The following is a 15372-nucleotide window of genomic DNA, read 5'->3' on the forward strand; positions in this document are numbered from 1 at the left end:
GCCTGCGGGGCAGTATGATGCCTTAAACAGTGTTTCAAATGTCGTGCTGATGAAAAGCATCTCTGCTGCTTCTCTGTATTGTACATTAAGAAATATTTCATGTCATATTTGTAATATGTCTATAAACTTGATACTTTTGTTTTTGTTCATTCAGTGCTTTGTTTAAACATTTGTGTTTATGTATTCTCTACTTTCAATGTGAAACAAGCTGTGCTATTGATCAGAGCAGAGTGAAGATGTTACTTATAAATTGTTGGCGTTTCAAATAGTGCTTGTGTGCTGTCAGTCAAAAATGCTGCGGTAATTCACCTTCTCCCAGCCTCCAATCTCAATGTTCTCAGACTGATAAAATATGCACTCAGCTATCCAAACAGGACTCAGCATTTTCTATCGTGCTTCAGCAGATGTTCAGGTTGTGTATTTGAGTTTGTGTGCGCCTGACGGAAGTCCAAAGGGAAAGTGAACTTTGACTATTTAAGCAGTATTTGTGTCAAAGTTTTGGCTGTTATTCTTTGCAATAAGGTCTGCGACAACTGCTGCTGCTGATGCCAAAGTTTGCCCTGTTTATTGGAAGTGTTTGAATCGTGCAGTGTTTTAAACCGTGGTGGCTGGATTGTTTGTGTACCTGGAAGCATTGTAATTGCTTAAAGCACGGTTCTGCTTCATTTAGAAGTAGTATAAAGTGGTCAATATTAAATATATATGAATGTATAAAGTTTTTGCAATTTTATTGGAATATTTTCTTTTTGTAATTTCAATAAAGGCTTTTTGAAAATAAGTGAACTAGTGTCATGTTTCCGGAGAACTGGTACCACTTGATGGTCTGAGGTTTTTCTTCCAAAGTTCATGCATCAGTGTAACCAACCATGTGTGTAACATCTACACGGACCTGGCTTTTAAGAGTAGTCAACAAATTTTCAACAGGGTTGATGGGGCTTTGGGGAGACCATTCCAGAAGCTGGTCTGGTTTATTTAACCCACAACCTGTTTTGATGTGAGTTGGGATCGTCTTGTTGGAACACCCAGTTGTGGCCAAGTTTTTAAACTAGCTGTTGATTTAAGGTGACGTAGAAGAATTTGGATGTAGTCGTCCACCTTCATTATTCCACTTTGTGCAATGCACCAGTACCACTGCCAGGAAAACAGCCCCCAGAGCATGATGCTGCCACCACCATGCACAATAGTTGGTACAGTGTTCTTAGGTTTGAAAGTCTCACCTTGACTCCTCATCATTGTGGACAAATGGCTCAATCTTTCTCATTTGACCATGAAATCTTGGGCATAGGAAAATTCTCTTTTACAAAAAATGAGAAAGTAAAACAAAACTCAGATTACCCAATTTAGTGTGGCCGAAAGGGTGTGGGCTGAAGCAGAAGCTTATAACGTCCACTCCTTAAACCAGTTACGACACATGAAAATACACTCATAGCAACAAATACCAATCAGTGAAATAAAACGTCTGAACACAGTGAAACCAACAGTAATACAACAGACACAGAAAAATAGCCACAAAGTGTTAGAGCACCATATACAGGCCTGGTTTATATAGTATATTGTTTTCACTGAATTCATGTGTACGTACAGTAGTGTTCAGAATAATAGTAGTGTTATGTGACTAAATTCTTCAGGTCACAATACCCCATCTGAGTCCAGACATTGTCACAAGATGAGAAAATAAAGCAGGAAAAGTTTCTTGCTGGATGTCCACACAACCAGACTTTACGTGTGACCTGCTCCATTTGAAAAGAGCAGGTCTTCTGTACGATTTCTAGACGGCCTGCTCCACTGCCGACCTGCACTGACCGAGCTGCTCCACTTTCTAGGACGACCCGCTCCACTTCTCAGTTGAAAGAATCACTTATTTAACGATATAACACTTACTAACCAACATGACTGAGTGAACATGACATTGTGCACTGCAGATGACGTTTTTATATAATTTAACGTTTGTATATAAGAAAATGGCGAATTTTGCTAATGCACTAATTTCTTCTCGGTGCTCTGAGATTATTTTCTTTGTTAGCAGCTGTTTCAGAAACCTCAGCTGTTGTACGTTTTGCGATAACTTCGTCCTTTCTCCCGTTTGCTATCGTTTTTGTCGCTCGACACCATTTAAGAAACATTTCAGGCGTTTACAGAGTGAATTTTAACTTATTTCTAGTCGTTTTCAACCTTTCCAGCTAACTAGCGGTCCGCTTCAGAGGAAACTCACTCCCCTTCCCAGGATGACTTGCTCCAATATCTAGGATGACCCGCTCCGCTTTGCGAGTGGAGCGGGTCATGCAGAAAACCGGAGCGAGTCGGCCAGCGTGGGTCGGCAGTGGAGCAGGTTGACCACACACCTTCTGTACCACAGTCTGAAGCAAACCTTTCAGTTCCAGTGTCGGTCTTCCTTAATTATTACCTCCTGCTTCGAGTGAAAGTCCAGTTTAGAAAATTGTTTCAATTTGGATATGTAATCCCTCCATTCTGAAGTAAAGTCCAGGCGAGAGGAAAAAATAAATGAACGGCTGCTCTTGTACCTTGCTGTCACTTATTCTGCAGCTGAGGAGTTGTTGCAAGAAGAATCCCTGGGCTCATTAGTGCCCCTTACCATGAGGCAGGAGAACTGCATGCCTCACCTAGTGCCTTTTTCCAGTTGTTTTATGATTGCTACAAAGCAAAGACAAAATGAGGGCTTACTAAAAAAATTATTTGCATACAAGTCTCTGATAGCTCTACCAGTGTCATTATCTTGGCAAATTTGATCTATAACGTCCTCCTCCACAGCCATTCTTGGGGGCCTTTCGTGTCTCAGGCAGGAGATGTTGTGAAGCACTACACAGGTAACAGTGATGTCGCAGGCCCTTTGTGGTATCACCTGAAGGTGCTTCAGGCACTGGAACCTCGACTTGATCAGCCCAAATGCCATCTCAATATGGGCCCTGATGTGAGTGTGTGCAACGTTGTAATTACGCTGTGTGTCTGTCTTGGGGGAGTCCTTGATATGGCGTGAGGAGATGAGGCAGGCAGGCATATCCCTTGTCTCCAAACAAAACCCCAGAATACAGACTATAGGCCTGGCCAAAATGAAAAGAAAAAGCCAATTGACCAGGGTCTATTTGTAATGTTAACATCAGGCTGTTTCTAATAGTACAAACCTACCTGATGAAAGGCAGCTGATGGGAAATTGAGCTCTGAAATATTTCACTCGTGCACAGAGCTAGGCCACTTTGCTTCCAAATTTATCATGCACTATGCATCACAGGTCATCTGAAAAAATGAACAATGTACGTCATTAGACTGGAATGGAAATGCCTTAACAGGGTGATGTGGGCTGCTTGAAACAACTGATCAAACTGATTAAAATGTGGCTCAAGATTGAAGTGCTTCAATCACTAATGAGAGGTGATGCCGGTAACATGTTATTCTAATCTGAACGCTTTTTCCAGTAATGAGTAATATAACGCGTTAATCTTTCCAAATCAGTAATCAGATTAAAGTTACTTCTCCAAGTCACTGTACGTTACTATTATTTTTGCACTGCAGGTTGATCGCAGCGTTAAACTTGTCCCGTGGACAGGGGGTCGGGGTGTGACTGAACTGACTACTTTTCAGCGAGCTGCGAGCTTTTCCTCCGCAGTTTTCTGCAGCAGCTCCAAGTTGAAAAAACAGTCGTCATCTCTCAAAGTGTGGCAACGACGGCACACCTGCGCTGAGCTTTAAGACTCGTTCCCACCTGTTAGGTTCTTTTATCACGGTGAGATCTCCAAAAATAATTGGACAGGAAACAGACTTCAAAGATTAGATGTTGTATTGTAAAGAGTTGTTACACTGATACAGAGTTATCTCAGCACTGGGATCTTGAAACCGGCCGCACGCAAACACCTGGAACAAAGGACCCAGATTTTCTTCTTCACTACTTTTTGTTCTTTCAGCCTAAGCCACCCCATATGGGCGTCCTTACCCTGGCTTGAATCAGTGTCTATGTGAGATGGCTGCAAAGTGTAGTGAAAATAGGTGCAGTCTGTTCGTGGTGCGTTCATGTTGTTATGAAAAAAATCTTATAGTTTACATATGTATGTAGTGTAATGTCACGCAATAAAACATCATGCTGATTGGTTTTATCAATTAAACATCTATAAAAGATCAGATGGTTTTATCAGTTAGACAGCTTTGAAAGGATCTGATAGTTTTACCAAATACAAGGACAGTTTTGTGCATCAGCCATTTTGTGTTATGCATCATGGAAACACTCTTACACACCGAATAATAAGCCATGAATAATGAGCCACGCATGGGTGTGTCAGCAATTATTTGAAGAATGATCTACGTTTTAAGCCATCATGTATCTGCTACTAAGGCACCTCTATGTGCCTCCCTGTACCTCGCATGTGCCACGTATCAGCCTTTAGTGAGCCATGAATGACCTATCATTTGAGCCCTGTCCAGCCTCGAGTGGCTCGTGTTGCCTCCATATGATCCACGTCAAGCCACATATGATCCGTGTAGCGTCATGTAACGCGACGTTGGTGCACATTAAAGCATGGGTTTGGTCCAAACCTTCAGCCCTCCCACACTTGGTTTTCAATTCACAGCATTCATTCAAGATGTCACATTTTTAAAACGCAGTCCAACCCGTGTGCGCATCTGTGCGTCAGGTGTTCCAGAGTCATTAAATGCAGCAATTCTGTGTGTTCACCCAGCTCTCTGTGACCAAAAAACAATGACACCACAATGTGTCATTTTGACACCGGTGATCCAACTTTTAACTTGTGTCATCCATTATTGTCTGCAAAATTGCTCTTTTGCACACTGCCATTCTGTGTAAATGTCATCTGAGCGCGAGTCAGAGCTCATCTGATCGATTATAACAAGATGTTAAATCTATCATAAACATACTTTTACAGCTGCTTATAAAGAAAGAATGAACATGCAACTGTTTTACCAAGCTGTTACAATATAAACATTACAAATAATTAGCTTTTAAGCTATTCCAAATATGTTCTCCACCTCAGTGCACGGGAGAGAGAGAGAGAGAGAGGGAAAAAAGCTCCAAATGTCCTCTGTGATTCCAGAAGCAATTACAGGTGTTTTCAACATCCAAACTGACAGAAAATGATTAATCCACTAAAAAAAAATTATTCATATACAGTGTCCGGTGCACAATGCAGATGGGATTGTCATGATGAAGTACATGAGACGGTGGAGCCAAAATAGCCTGTCCTGTCCTCGTAGCCACCAGGTGCTCGGTATGGGCTTTTACAGCCTCGTCCTCACTACAAATATGCCTGTAAAATCCTTGTTTGTCCTCGTAGTAGTTTGTACACAACTATTCATCCTTCATATTCGGTGGGACCAGGGCTTTACAAAGATATTTTAACACTTTTTTCCCTTTATTTAAAACTGAGAGCTGAGTCGCTCTGTGTGTCCCTCACTAAAAACAGCTGATCCGCAACGCGTGAATTAACACTTTTTTCCACCCAAATGCAACTAAACTCTTTCTGATGGCGATGTAAAAATGCAGAGTAAAACTTTCGTACCTGTCAATCTGGTTGTTTTTTCTGCATGAATAAATGTTATCTATTCTTCCTGCTCAAACAACCAAAGCAGTTGCAAATCCAGACAGAAAGGGGGCATAGGGCAGGGCAGGGACGTGGCCCCCCACAACACCCCTAGATTAAAGGTCCACTTTTGAAGCCTTTTTTAGTACTACTACTAATACTACTTATACGAGCTTTGTGCCGTTGCGTGGTGCAAAGCTGAGGCTTGGTCAAACAAAAAGGCTAAGGTCAAAATACAAGGCGTGGTGGCAATCAGAGTCAAAGACGTGGTCGAGGGCAAAACGAGGTCAAATACCGGCAGGCTGAACAAAAGGCAAAACAAGACAGGACATGAGGGCTGGAAAGTGTAATAATTTAACAATCTGGTGAGGGACTGTGAGACCTGTGAGGGCTTAATGCTAGTGGACTAATCAGGGTATGAAATGAAGGTGTGCAGAAGGTTCTGGAAGGGGTGTGGCTGACAAATACAAAGGCGGGTGCAAGATAGTGCAGTGGGATGGAAAGCAAAGCAAACTGTGGCAAGATGATCATTGACAGAAAAAAAAAAATCAACAGTGAAGAAATGTGACATGCCCAACAAACAATAATTAACATGAACAAAACAAAAGGGGAAACTGGGAAATGATGTGACTAATCAAAATACAAGAGGACAAGAGGAGAAACAAGAGGATCAAAGATTATAATAGAAACTAGAACTGGACTGACCCAGATCAAAGTATAAAATAAATGCAACAACTGATAAGCAGAAAATAAATTACATAAACCAAAACCAGTGACCAGACAACACAAAATAAATGATAAACAGAGAATGCAATAAATACTAAAAGGAACACAACTGAACAAAAACAATGAAGATAAATACTAAACAAAACCAGTAACTAAAGCATAATAAAGCAACACAAAATAAATGACAGAATGCAATAATACTAAATGGAACACAACCAGAACAGGAAAACCTTGAAGGTAAATAATAACCCAAACCTGTGACCAAAGCTAATACACAAAATGTGATAAACAGAAACTAAACTAACTACAGCAACTTAAGAGTGAACAAATACAAGGATGATGAACAGAAACAAAACCACTGATAACATGAGCATGGAAACCTGACATGAACATGAAACAAGACACCAACATAACCTAAGGATGAGTATGATACATGGCGTGACATGCTAAAAAAAAAAAAGGCTCAGAGCACAAATGTGGAAAAAAGTTCAGAATCATAACAGCTCCAGTCCAAAGGGCTGGATCATGACACCACCGGGACTCATCCCAGAGCTGGCCGCCCGTCTGAACTGAGCGATTGGCGGAGAAGGGCCTTAGTCAGGGAGGTGACCAAGAACCTGATAGTCACGCTGTCAGAGCTCCAGCATTCCTGTGTGGAGAGAGGAGAACCATCCAGAAGGGCAAAAATCCTGCAGCAATCCACCAATCAGGCCTGCATGGTAAAGTGGCCACATGGAAGCCCCTCCTTAGTAAAAGGCACATGGCAGTGCGCCTGGAGTTTGCCTAAACTTATTTTCCCTTTCATATGGCTAGCATACTGGTATAGTTTGTTTTACGCTTTTTACTCTTTTAATTCATTTTATTAGGCCTCAACTTTACCTAAATTGTGGCTAGTGGCCGGCGATCACTGTAGTATTTCCTGTTTTCTTGTTTAATGCTGGCAAATTATACAGTATTTCTTGTCTTTCTGATGCCTGATTCTGTTTTTTCTCTCTGTTTAAGGTGCAGCTCCATCCAGAGATGGGAGTTGTATTTGTGTTGGCGACCCTCCTGTCCTGTGCACCAACAGCATTTCCTGTATATTTGTTTTGTGAATTGTTTCTGTGAATTGTTCTGTAATTTATGTCTGTAGCATGGCCCAAGCAGAGGGTCACCCCTTTGAGTCTGGTCTGCTTGCGGTTTCTTCCTCAGAGGGAGTTTATCCTTACCACTGTTGCTCTGGGGTTTGGTAAGATTAGACCTTACTTGTGTGAAGCGCCTTGAGACAACTCTGTTGTGATTTGGTGCTATATAAATGAAAATAAATTGAAAAATTGAAAATTAAAGACACCTGAAGGACTGTGTTGCCACATCAGTTCATAGTGCAGCAGATAGGCAAAATAATTGTGCATTTTTGTGAATATAGCATGAAATTTGGCACACATATTCTAAATTAATGAATTTCAGTTTATTTTCAGATGTGGAGGTATCCTGGAGCTGACCTCTAATGACCTACAGGGGTCAGTGAAGAATTACAAAAGGTCAATTTAAAAATGTTCCAGTCATATTGAAAGGTTTACCATATTATTTGTCTGATCATAACGATTCCAAAAAAGGTATAGTTTAGATCAGGGGTGCTCAAGTTCGGTCCTCGAGAGCTACCTTCCTGACACTCTTAGTTGTCTCCCTGCTCCAACACACCTGAATCCATTGAAAGACTCATTAAAAGCCTCCTAACGAGTCTTTCATTGGATTCAGGTGTGTTGGAGCAGGGAGACAACTAAGAGTGTCAGGAAGGTAGCTCTCGAGGACCGAACTTGAGCACCCCTGTGTTGTGGGCTGGGGTGTTTGGCTGGCTTGGTTTTTGTTTTCTGTTTCTCCCACCAGGTGGTATGCATTCAGGACTGAGTGGCTGAGCATTAGGACCTCACCCTGAACACCTGAGGCTTGTTTTCACGTGCAGGTCATCAGGACTCACAGCTGTGGTGTATTTTGTCTTGATCAGAGATTGCTGCATTTAAACCTTGAATGCACAGTGTGTGATTGCCAGAGACTCGACCTTGTGAGCAGACGTGTGAGATCGACGTCAGGAGAACAATCTCACCATTACGGATGCAGAGGACCGCTCCAGGTTTGACGCCACAGTCTGTGAAGGAGGATTGGGTGAGGTCTCACGCTCTTCAGCACACTTCCTGAGGTAATTTGGTTTTGGTGACTTTTATGAAGTAATGGACAGTGGATTTGGTGTCCGTCACACCTTGTGTTATTGAGCCTGTCACGTTATGCTAATTGTCTAATCAGCTTCTGCTGCAGTGGAGATTTGAACTGAGTTGTTCCGTGCCTGCAGGGTGAGAAGCTGATGTATAGATTTAAGCCAGGAAGTGTTTGCTGATTGCGTGCACCTTTGAGTTGTGTCTCTCTGTGTGGAGTTGGACTCACCTCCATGTTTTCTTCTTCACAGACTTGGTTTGTCGCGGCCACCTGGGGGGTGTCGGCAGGGTCCCTGGGTCCGAACTGCTGTGGCTCCGGACCGTTTGCGCTGTTGAGAGCGCGCCGTGTTTCCACCTCACCAGACCGCGGACTTTTTAGTTGTTTAGCACTTCACCCACTGTTATGTTTATTAAATTCTGTTACCTTTTGAACCGTGCTCTGCTTATTTTATGCTGGGTCCTTTCAACGCTGGGGTCGGTGCTCCAACCGCGTCCGAAACATAACACCCTGGTTTAGATTATTATTTGATCAAATGTTATGGAGTTACAGGGTAAAAACAGCAAAAAAAACCAGTGACAAAGGTCAATTTCAGTTGGGGTCAAAAGTTAAAGTTGCTCCAGTTTTGGTAAAAAAAAAAAAAGTGGTGCAAATTATTGGTCATGCTAATAGGATTATAAATGGAATAGGTTTGTCTGTGTTGAAGGTTTGGTCTCCAAAGTAAAGGTCAAACAAGGTCAACGTCCATTGGATTGTATGACATACGAGGTCTATTAGAAAAGTATCCGACCTTATTATTTTTTTCAAAAACCATATGGATTTGAATCACATGTGATTACATCAGACATGCTTGAACCCTCGTGGGCATGCGAGAGTTTTTTCACGCCTGTCGGTTACGTCATTCGCCTGTGGGCAGTCTTTGAGTGAGGAGTCGCCCGCCCTCTCGTCAATTTTTCCATTGTTTAGGAATGGCTCAGAGACTGCTGCTTTGTTTGATCAAAATTTTTTCAAAACTGTAAGGCACAACTGAGTGGACACCATTCGATAAGTTCAGCTGGTTTTCGGTAAAAATTTTAACGGCTGATGAGAGATTTTGGTCTGGTAGTGTCGCTTTAAGGACGGCCCACGGCGCCTGATGGCGAGCTGCGCTTCGAGGCGGCAGCGTCTCACCGTTTCAAGTTGAAAACTTCCACATTTCAGGCTCTGTTGATCCAGGAAGTCGTCAGAGAACAGAGAACTTTCAGAAGAAGTCAGCATGAGGAGTTTATTCGGACATTCCGTTGTTAATGGACATTTTGTAATGAAAGAACGTGTGGACAGAGTCGCATGTCGGGCCGGACCCGACCGCGGGGGGTCGTGACAGGAAAAACACCTCCGTTGGAAACCTTAACGGGCAAGTTGGAGCATGCCCAAGCTGTTAAACAATTTCTCAGTTACTCACTTGTTGAAAGCCATCAAAAGCTGCCTGAATTTTACAAATGGTTTTCAACACCGAGGTGTTTTTCCTGTCGCGGCGCACACAGATTTGCCGAGTCGTCACGGAAACAACTCGGCGAATTTGCGCGCACCTCTTTCATTAAAAAATGTCAAACAGTGGAATGTCCACATAAAGTCCTCATGCCGGCCTCTTCTGAATCTTCTCTGTTCTCTCATGACGTCCTGGGTGAATTAAGCCTTAAATTAGGATGTTTTCAGGTCGAAACAGGCCAACGACGGCGCCTGGAAGCGCTGCACGACGTCCTGCTCTGTGGGATGTCCTTACAGCGACAGAAACACCCCATAATCTCTCATCACCGAAAACCAGCTTAATTTCTCGAATAGTGTCCACTCGGATATTCCTCACAGGTCCAGAAAAAATGTTGATAAAGCAACGCGCGCCGTCTCGAGCAGCGTGTGAAACAAAGGAATTCAGTCGAGAGGGCGGGACCACATCTCATTCAAGGCCTGCCCACAGGGAAATGACGTCACCGACACGTGAAAAAACTCACGCATGCGCACGAGGGTTCAAGCATGATTGGTGTAATCGCATGTCATTCAAATCCATATAGTTAAAAAAAAAAAAAAAGGGTTGGTTTATTATCTAATAGACCTCGTATGTTACCCCATAATATAACTAAGCAAGGCAGATGGTATTTTTAAAACCCTATTAACCAATAATTCGCATCACGTTTTACCAAAATTGGAGCAACTTTAACGTTTAACTTTTGTACAAACTGAAGTTGACCGTTGTCATCCTTTTTGCTGTTTTTAACACTGTAAATCCATAACATTCAGTCATAGATAGTCCAAACTATACCTTTTTGGAATCTTTATAATCAGACAAAAAAATATTGTATACCTTTCGAATGAAACATTTTTAAATTTTCACCCCTGTGAAATTTTACATTGACCTCTTTAGGTCACTGGAGGTGCCAAAAATATTTGTGCCAAATGTGCTGCTTTAGTCACAAGATGAACCATTGTTATAGAAGTTTCAGCAATAATACCTCCACTGATATTTTCTAAATGATAACAGCGTTTCCGTTCTAATCAGAGTAATGATTTCTTATCACTTTGTTCCTGATCAACAATGTGTATTTGACACACATTTATTCTTGTTCATTCTAACAGCATGTACTCGATAGTGGTTTATGGCCCCGCCTACTTCACACAGGCTCCGCCCACAGACACGAGTTTTTTGGATTCTTCTCAAAAAGGGACTCAGTGTTGAGTCCAACCTGTAACACATTCCTTCTCCACAGTCACACACCACGGACTGTTAATTATTCTACAGCTTCTACACGTTCTGAGTCTGACCATAAACTGCAAGAAATAACACTTTAAACAATAAAACGTGAGAAGAAGGCCGTTCTTCCTCCTGTCCTGAAGACTCACATCCTGTATTTTTATTTTTTATTGGGTCTCATGTTCAGTCACATGATGACATTCCAGAGATAACATCAGAAATCTCTAAAGGAAAACTGGTTTGGTCACTCATATTTTATATGAGCAAAGTGGAAAAATAACACAAGAAGAACATCTTTAGGAGAAATACCCAGAAACACCAAGACTGAATATTATTCATTCAGCTGTTTGAAATATAAAATGGCCAGAATTGTTGATAAGCTCATTTGTGCACCACCATCCACCAACTCATGCACAAGCTTTGGATCCCAGCTGACCAAGCACACAGACATAAGTGACGTCCATCCTTATTTCCACAAGTAATGACCTGCCAGCTGCAGCCAGCTGCTCCATGCATGTGCCTTTGGCCTGCTCGCCGTGCACACGCATGCTGGACCATCATCAGGAAAATCCCCCACATGGTTGCACTGTTGCCGCCGGCACCATTTCACAATGTATGAAATAGGCTTCAACTTAGTCTCTTAAGCTTTCATTTTAATCAAAGTCCTTCCGGTGATAACAACAATGAATTCTCCAGACAGAGCAAATACTGCAGACCCCAAGTCATCATTTTGGGTCAGTGGCTCGTGTTCAGCCGTCACAATCAGAGTAAGATCAAACAGTCCAGGATGGAAGTCAAAGAAAGCTGAGATGTTAGTTTTGATCCAGGATAGTCACAAAACAGACTCCTCACCCTGCTTATCACGTGACCCAACCAGGATTGACACTGATTTCACAAACATCATTGCATCATATGTAAAGCGAAGGTCAGTGAATCTTTCCTTTTGCCTACAAAAGCACCCAGGCCACTGAACTCCAGCCTCCAACCCAAGTAACAGACAAATGCTTTATAAAATTAAATGCGTTGCAAATCAGCCTCATCAATATTCATGTTGTGTTCAATGAGAACCCACAGAGGTAGAATGCGGTTAATGGTTGGCGTTGTGGGTATGAACCCAGACTGCTGTGGTTACTGATCAGCAAGCAGCTGGCATTGGATCATGCCCAACATTATACCAATGCAGTCATTACAATCAGCTTTTCTTTTTAAGAGAGGAATAACAGGACTACTTTAGTCCAGATGATGATGATGATACCTGTCTCTCAGATCCCATCCACAGTAATCTGGGGCCTCATGTACAAAGACTTGAGTGGATTTACTGAAACATGGCGTACACTAAAACCCAGAAGCTGTCATATGCACAGAAATATTCAGATGCATCAAAGTGTGTGTATGCATGGATCCAAGCATGTACCATTTGTACATCCCAATCAATGTGGAATTGAGCGCACATACAGATGTACTAAACTCCTCCCTTTCCACACTCTATTTAAATATGCAAATTCATGTAAATATGCCCTGGGAGTTGGGATTCCCACTCCATCAGATTAGTCGACATAAACACAGAAAAGAAATTCCACCAGGTGTGAGCTACACATGATGGAAATGACATGGAGGCATGCAGGGATAGTTTATTTGGTACCCTGTGAAACAGAATAAACATGAAATGGAAAAAATGTTAGCATGCGTATGTGTGTGAGGACATAAACGCTGTGGGCTCAGAGCAGCATGCACACACTGAAGTAAAACAATGAGGTGTGCCACAGCTGATAGTGTGTGACATCCACAACTTTACACATGTTTATTGACAAATACTGAACAACCTCTAACCTCCTCCCAATCCAACCTAATACATTTGCGCATCACATATGATCTGAACATTGATGGAATGAAAAGGTTTCCTATTAACAAAAACAAGGTTGACTGGCACACTCCTGACCGATCAGCCAACTCCCACTGGAATGCCCATGATGCCAGGATGCCCAGCGAGGTCAGCACCTTTGTGGGCAAAGACAACCCCTGGCTCCTCGCTGTATAGCGTTCTGGGCTGGCTGCAGTTCTGTGCACAACTCCAGTAACACTAACCTTGCTAATCAAAATCGGCTTATGAGGCATCCATCCATCCATCCATCCATTTTCTTCCACTTTATCCGGAATCAGGTCGTGGGGGCAGCAGCTCAAGCAAAGCCGCCCAGACCTCCCGATCCACACACACCTCCCCCAGCTCCTCCGGGGGAACCCCAAGGCGTTCCCAAGCCAGCCGAGAGATGTAGTCCCTCCAGTGTGTCCTGGGTCTTCCCCAGGGCCTCCTCCCAATGAGACGTGCCGGTCGAGAACCATGGCCTCGAATTTGGAGGTGCTGATCTTCATCCCGGACGCTTCACACTTGGCTGCAAACCGCCCCAGTGCATGCTGAAGGTCCTGATTTGACGAAGCCAACAGAACCACATCGTCCGCAAACAGCAGAGACGAGATTCTGTGGTTCCCAAACCAGACCCAATCTACACCCTGGCTGCGCCTAGAAATTCTGTCCATAAAAATAATGAACGGTGACAAAGGGCAGCCCTGGCAGAGGCCAACGTGCACTGGAAACAGGTTTGACTTACTACCGGCAATGTGAACCAACCTCCTGCTGTGGTCGTACAGGGACCGGATAGCCCTTAGCAAAGGACCCCGTACTCCCGGAGCACTCCCCACATGGTTCCCCGAGGGACACGGTCGAACGCCTTCTCCAGATCCACAAAACACATGTGGACTGGTTGGGCGAACTCCCATGAACCCTCGAGCACCCGATGGAGCGTGTAGAGCTGGTCCAGTGTGCCGCGACCAGGACGAAAACCACACTGCTCCTCCTGAATCCGAGGTTCGACCATCGGTCGAATTCTCCTCTCCAGTACTCTGGAATAGACCTTACCGGGGAGGCTGAGGAGTGTAATCCCCCTATAGTTGGAACACACCCTCTGGTCCCCCTTCTTAAACAGAGGGACCACCACCCTGGTCTGCCAATCCAGAGGCACTGTCCCCAATCGCCACGCGATGTTGCAGAGGCGTGTCAGCCAAGACAGTCCCACAACATCCAGAGACTTAAGGTACTCAGGACGGATTTCATCCACCCCAGGAGCCTTGCCACCGAGTAGCTTTCTAACCACCTCGGTGACTTCGGCCGGGGTAATTGATGAGTCCGCCTCTGAGTCCCCAGTCTCTGCTTCCTCTTCGGAAGACGTGAAGATGGGATTGAGGAGATCCTCGAAGTACTCCTTCCACCACCCGACAACATCCCCAGTCAGGGTCAACAGCTCCCCCCCGCACCGTAAACAGTGCTGGTGGAGAGCTGCTTCCGCCTCCTGAGGCGTCGGACGGTTTGCCAGAATCTCTTCGAGGCCGACCGATAATCCTCCTCCATAGCCTCCCCGAACTCCTCCCAGACCCGAGTTTTTGCCTCTGCGACCGCACGGGTTGCGGCACGCTTGGCCTGCCGGTACCTGTCAGCTGCCTCTGGGGTCCCACCTACCAACAAAGATAAGTAGGACTCCTTCTTCAGCTTGACGGCATCCCTTACTTCCGGTGTCCACCACCGGGTTCGAGGATTGCTGCCGCGACAGGCACCAGAGACCTTGCAACCACAGCTACGAGTGGCCGCGTCGACAGTGGAGGTGGAGAACATGGTCCACTCGGACGCCATGTCTCCAACCTCCCCCGGGATCTGGGAGAAGCTCTCCCGGAGGTCGGAGTTGAAGACCTCGCTGACAGAGGGTTCAGCCAGTCATTCCCAGCAGACCCTCACGATAAGTTTGGGCCTGCCAGGTCTGACCGGCTTCCTCCCCTCCCAGCGGATCCAACTCACCACCATGTGGTGATCGGTCGACAGCTCTGCCCCTCTTCACTCGAGTGTCCAAGACACGCGGCCGAAGGTCAGATGATATGACTACAAAGTCGATCATCATGCCCAGAGGATCGTCACTGAAAGCCATCTGAATAGTCCGAATGGTTTCCACCTGGCTGTCACCCAGTTTGTGGCAAAATTTGATGCAGTCGTGCTGCTCCAGTCGTTCCGCCATTTCCTTGAAATGAAAATCCGCCGAGCGCACTGCACATGTCCTCACACAAAGGGTGCTTACAAGCAAATGACGCAACCGACAGGCGTGAAAAAATCACGAATGCGCACAAAGGTTCAAGGTTGGCTCATGCAAG

At 44.3% G+C, this 15372-nt stretch overlaps 1 pseudogene; it reads left to right on the forward strand.

Annotated features, from left to right (window-relative positions):
- The first annotated feature begins 2247 nt into the window (after positions 1-2247).
- Positions 2248-15372, forward strand: part of LOC117509046 — a 36486-nt pseudogene continuing 23361 nt past the window's right edge.

Source organism: Thalassophryne amazonica, chromosome 4 (genome assembly GCF_902500255.1).
Source record: "Thalassophryne amazonica chromosome 4, fThaAma1.1, whole genome shotgun sequence".
Classification (NCBI taxonomy): domain Eukaryota; kingdom Metazoa; phylum Chordata; class Actinopteri; order Batrachoidiformes; family Batrachoididae; genus Thalassophryne; species Thalassophryne amazonica.